Genomic DNA, 6,648 nt, shown 5'->3' on the forward strand with positions numbered 1-6,648 from the left:
CGCGGGCCGCGGGGGCCGGCTGCGGGCTCGGCGGGCCGGCGGCGCGCGCGGTGGCCCGGTGCCACGTGGCGGCCTCCGGTTCACTGAGGGCGGCGGCTCGGAGAGAGGGGAGTTTTAGGGTTTCATCCGCGAAAATTTCGGGGGAGGTGCCAATATATAGGTAGAGGGAGCTAGGAGAGTCCAAATGAGGTGCGGTTTTCGCCCACACGATCGTGATCGAACGACCGAGAGCATGGAGGGGAGTTAGGTGGGTTTTGGGCCACTTTGGAAGGGGTGTTGGGCTACAACTCAAAGAGGGCTTTGCGGTTACCCGGTTAACCGTTGGAGTATCAAACGACCTCCAAATGGCACGAAACTTGATAGGCGGTCTACCGGTGCTATACCAAGGCCACTTGGCAAGCCTCGGGCCATTCCGAGAAAGTTTAATACCCGCACGCAACGAGAGACAAAAGGGGGACGCAGGATGACATGGGAGCGCCGGATTGCAAAACGGACAACGGGGAAAAGGCTCGGATACATGAGACGAACACGTATGCAAAATGAAATGCACATGATGACATGATAAAATGCAACACGCAAGCACATGACATGGCAATGACGGCGAATAACTGGCAGACACCTGGCGCATCGGATCCGGGGCGTTACAGGAAGCACCACTATACTTGTTGTGAAGCTCTTCTTTATCCTTGAGTGACATCTCATGAGCAACAATTCTTCCAATGACTTCCGTTCACTTGAGATCTTTGTAATTGGGCATCATTTGGATCAATGTGCACACGGTATCATATTTTCTCTTCAAGGCTCTTAGGATCTTGATGATGAATCTATCAGTCATCTCTTCACTTCCTAAGCCGGCAATCTCATTTTGTGATGAGAGCAAGCCTAGAGTACATTTCAGTGACACCTTCACCATCCTTCATTTGAACTTGTCAAGATGACTTTGAAGCACACCCAACTTGGATTCCTCGACGGACTCGGTACCTTCGTGCATATCAATTAAAGTATCCCAAATTTCCTTTGCATTCTCAAGACGGCTGATTTTGTTGAATTCTTCGGGGCACAATCCATTGAAGAGGATATCGCAAGCTTGAGCATTGTATTGCAGCATTTTCAACTCTTCCACAGTTGCTTCGTGATTTGGTTCTCTCCCATCAAATAATTCACCTTGCAAACCAATACACACAATAGCCCAAATGGCGGGGTTATGTCCAAGAATATGCATTTTCATCTTATGCTTCCAACTAGCAAAATTAGTACCGTCAAAGTAAGGACCTCTACGGTTGTAATTTCCCTCGCTAGATGCCATACTATCCTAGGTTGTGAAACTAAGGCTATGATCACCAAAGCTATGGAAATCAAGGCAAATTGAGACCAAAGCTCTGATACCACTTGTAGGGTCGAAAGTATGCCTAGAGGGGGGTGATTAGACTACTTGACCAAATAAAAATCTAGCCTTTTCCCAATTTTAAGTCTTAGCAGATTTTAGCAACTTAACACAAGTTAAGCAATCAACCTACACATGCAATTCTAAGAGTATACCAGCGGAATGTCAATCATTGCATATGAAGGTAAAAGGGAGGAGTTTGGAGGGAGCAAACACAATGTAGATACGGAGATTTTTGGCATGGTTCCAATAGGTGGTGCTATCGTACATCCACGTTGATGGAGACTTCAACCCATGAAGGGTAACGGTCGCACGAGTCCACGGAGGACTCCACCCACGAAGGGTCCACGAAGAAGCAACCTTGTCTATCCCACCATGGCAATCGCCCATGAAGGACTTGCCACACTTAGGTAGATCTTCACGAAGTAGGTGATCTCCTTGCCCTTACAAACTCCTTGGTTCAACTCCACAATCTTGACGGAGGCTCCCAAGTGACACCTAACCAATCTAGGAGACACCACTCTCCAAAAGGTAATAGATGGTGTGTTGATGATGAACTTCTTGCTCTTGTGCTTCAAATTATAGTCTCCCTGAGGGAGTCCTGGACTAGGGGGTGTCCGGATAGCCGAACTATCATCATTGGCCGGACTCCAAGACTATGAAGATACAAGATTGAAGACTTCGTCCCGTGTCCGGATGGGACTTTCCTTGGCGTGGAAGGCAAGCTTGGCGATACGGATATGTAGATCTCCTACCATTGTAACCAACTCTATGTAACCCTAGCCCTCTCCGGTGTCTATATAAACCGGAGGGTTTTAGTCCGTAGGACACAACAACAATCATACCATAGGCTAGCTTCTAGGGTTTAGCCTCCTTGATCTCGTGGTAGATCCACTCTTGTACTACCCATATCATCAATATCAATCAAGAAGCAGTAGGGTTTTACCTCCATCGGGAGGGCCCGAACCTGGGTAAAAACATCATGTCCCTTGTCTCCTGTTACCATCCGCCTAGACGCACAGTTCGGGACCCCCTACCCGAGATCTACCGGTTTTGACACCGACATTGGTGCTTTCATTGATAGTTCCTCTGTGCCGTCGCACATAGGCCCAATGGCTCCTTCGATCATCAACAATGACGCGGTCCAGGGTGAGACTTTTCTCCTCGGACAGATCTTCGTATTCGGCGGCTTTGCACTACGGGCCAATTCGCTTGGCCATCTGCAGCAGATTGAAAGCTACGCCCCTGGCCATTAGGTCAGATTTGGAAGTTTGAACTTCACGGCTGACATCCGCGGAAACTTGATCTTCGACGGATTCGAGCCACAGCCGAGTGTTCCGCACAGCCTCGATGGGCATGATTTAGCTCTGCTGCCGGACAGTGCCCTGGAGGCCGCACACTAGTCCACTCTGACCCTTAATTCGGAGCCGACTGCGCAGATCGAGGATGGGTGGCTAGACACCGCCTCGGGGGCTGCTACATCTACGGCGATGGAGCCGAATACCGACCTTGTCCCTTATAAAGCTCGTGACTCCGAGGTGCCGGACTCCTCGCCAGACTCCGAACCTCCTGCGCCCTTACCAATCGAATCTGATTGGGCGCCGATCATGGAGTTCACCGCTGCGGACATCTTTCAGCACTCGCCTTTCGGCGACATCCTGAATTCGCTAAACTATCTCTCGTTATCAGGAGAGTCCTGGCCGGGTCACGGTTAGGACGGTTGGGATGCGGACGACGAAGAAATTCAAAGCCCACCCACCACCCACTTTGTAGCCACTGTCGACGATCTAACCGACATGCTAGACTACGACTCCGAAGACATCGATGGTATGGATGACGATGCCGGAGACGACCAAGAACCAGCGCCTACTGGGCACTAGAAAGCCACCTCAACTCACGACGTATACATGGTGGATACACCAAAAGGAAGCGATAACGAGGAACAACGGGACGCGGCGAAGGATAATTCTCCCAAAAAACAACCAAAACGGCGACGCAAGCACCGCCCGAAGTCCCGCCTCGATAACAACAGCACACATACTGACCCAGCCGTAGAGCAGGGCGAACCAGTGGACGACGAACATGCCACCAAGCAACCATCCGAATAGGATGAATTGGACGAGCAACCCACCCCCGGCGAAAACAACAGTCCAAACGATCTCACGCTGGACACTACAAGAAGTTTGAAGAACCTTCACAAAAGGCTCGTCGCCACTGCAAGAAGTTTGAAGAAGCAGAAGCGGAAGCTCAAAACAGCGGAAGACGTACTCAGAATGAGATGGAGCAAAGTACTCAAGACCGCAGATAAATACGGCGATAGTCATCAAGCAAAGAGCTACCCGAAGCGCAAGCTGTTGCCCGTATTTGACGAGGAGGCCGTAGAGCCCCCACAGTCAAAAAACAAAGAGGCCGCCTGGCCGGATAGACGACTAGCCGACAGGCTAAAAGCGGCAAGCGGCGCCGCACACAAGCCGGCACACGATCCACATAAGGATCCTCGCAAAAAGGATGGCCCGGTCAGGTCCATCTATGGGCCAAAAAAAAGAAGGCTCCAGGAAGCAACACAACACGCCGAGTGTTCGAAGATAATGGCACACCCAAATACAGGGGCGCCGCACACCCACTATGTTTCACCGATGAGGTACTGGATCATGAATTTCCAGCGGGATTCAAGCCCGTAAACATAGAGGCATACGACGGAACAACAGACCCCGGAGTCTGGATTGAGGATTATATCCTACACATACATATGGCTAGAGGAGACGATCTCCACGCCATAAAATACCTGCCCCTCAAGCTTAAAGCGCCAGCTCGGCATTGGCTCAAAAGCCTCCCAGAAAATACCATCGGAAGTTGGGAAGAGCTCGAGGATGCGTTTTGAGCAAATTTTCAGGGAACTTATGTCCGACCTCCGGACGCAGACGATTTAAGTCACATAACTCGACAGCCCGGAGGTCAGCACGCAAATTCTGGAACAGGTTCCTCACCAAAAAGAACCAAATAGTCGACTGTCCGGACGCCGAAGCCTTAGCAGCCTTTAAACATAACGTCCGAGACGAATGGCTCGCCAGACACCTCGGCCAGGAAAAACCAAGAACAATGGCCGCACTAACAAGCCTCATGACCCGCTTTTGCGCGGGGGAAGATAGCTGGCTGGCAAGATGCAGCACCAGCGACCCAAGTACATCCGAGGTCAGGGATGGAAATGGGAAATCACGACGCAGAAAAGATCAGCGCTGGAATAAGGAAAATGGCTCAAATAGCACAGCGGTCAACGCCGGGTTCAAAAGCTCTCGGCCGAATAACAAAACACTGCCTCTTAAGGACAATAGTGATGATCTATCCAACCTAAACAAAATCTTGGATAGGATATGTCAAATCCACAGTACCCCCGGGAAGCCTGCAAACCATACCCACAGAGATTGTTGGGTCTTCAAGCAGTCCGGCCGACTTAACGCCGAACACAAGGGGCTCGACACACCAAGCGAGGACGATGAAGAACCCCACAAGCAGAGCGCTGGAAAACAAAAGAACTTCCCACAAGAAGTCAAAATAGTGAATTCACTTCAAGTGATAGAAAGGAAAAATAGGGCGGCATCTACTAAAGTACGTGCCTCACGATCCACCCCAGCGGAATCCGGAGATTGGATGTCAAAACCAATTACTTTCGACCAACAGGACTACTCTAGAAGTATTCGAAACGCAGGATGGACTGCTCTAATATTGGATCCTATAATCGACGGACTACAATTTACACAAGTCCTAATGGATGGCGGCAGTGATATAAACCTGCTATACCAGGACACCATCCGCAGAATTGGGATAGACCCTACCAAAATTCGCCATAGCAGCACATCCTTTAAGGGAGTGACGCCAGGCCCTTATGCCAATTGCACGGGCTCCTTACTACTAGAAGTTGTGTTCGGCTCATCCGACAACTTCCGTCGCGAAAAGCTAATCTTCCATATCGCCCCATTTAAAAGTAGCCATCAAGCACTATTGGGACGCGAAGCTTTCGCCCGCTTTAACGCAATACCGCATTACGCGTCTCTCACACTTAAAATGCCCGGTCCATGCGGTATCCTCTCATTAAAGGGAAACATCAAGTGTTCCCCGACCGCGGAAGAACGTGAGACTGCCTTGACAGCCACACACTAATCCGGCCTTGCTGATCAAAGCCCCTATAACAGGTCATTCATACCCCGAACACGGTTAGGCTAGTTCGGTATCAATAAACAAGGGGCTTCCTAGCCGCGCACCCCTTTACAAGGGGCTGCACGAATGAAGAATGAGAGCCAATAAAGCTCAATTTTATTCATTTCTTAAATCATACTCGGTTTTAAATATATTTTCCACACGATCCTTTTTCCAACTAAGTTCTTCTCTTTTACAGATGAACAACGTGCTACACCCGTCCAGGATACGGCACAACGGAGACACAGGCGCAGACGTGCAGCAGGGACCCGTTGCAAGGATTCTTTTCAGATTAAGACCCTGCGTAAACATTTTGGCATCGAGGAGGAGGCTGGCGTTTTGGCATCGGCCGCGTCAGAAGATTTCGCGCGTACCCAGACACTAGGGGCTTAGGGCATCGTTCTGCCCGTTTTCATAAAGACTGAATACCTTAGGGAGTGTTCGGCGTCTCGAGTTAGGCCTTATATGCATCAGCTCCGAATCATGTCTTTGGTCAAATGTTGGGTTTGCCCAGCTCCTGTGTTTTGCTGCCTTATGTTCCATATCATCGGCTAACGCGGCACCAGGAGAACTACTGCGATTGTGCCCCGGTTCGGCCGGGCGAGCACCTCAGTAGAGAAAGCCGAAAACTGACTGTCATGATATAGCGAGAGACTGGTCAACCACTCGATCGACTACCGGAATGTCAAGAGTTCCTCCGCTTTGATGAAGGACCATACGCGCCCCGAATTCGGAGAGCGCGGTGCCCCTAGGGGCTATATCGTAGCCCCACCTTCGAACTCCTATGGCTAAGTGAAAGTGATAAAGCATTATAGTCCGGTTGCCTAGTTTGCTACGCTACCACCTCCTTCACAGGACCAAGACGTTGGATTAAGTGTGAAAATGCGCCCTTTTGCAAACACCCCCGCACCATGTGCGTGGGGGCTGAAGCCGAAGACTGCCATCTTTCAGGTTATATACACATATACATTAACGGCCGCACAGGAGATATTCCAATACTTGAATGCACAAGTATAAAAAGCACTTATATTATAAATATGGTTTTACAAATCATACATGTCATTTGAACA

This window comes from Triticum dicoccoides, chromosome 5B (genome assembly GCF_002162155.2).
Source record: "Triticum dicoccoides isolate Atlit2015 ecotype Zavitan chromosome 5B, WEW_v2.0, whole genome shotgun sequence".
Lineage (NCBI taxonomy): Eukaryota > Viridiplantae > Streptophyta > Magnoliopsida > Poales > Poaceae > Triticum > Triticum dicoccoides.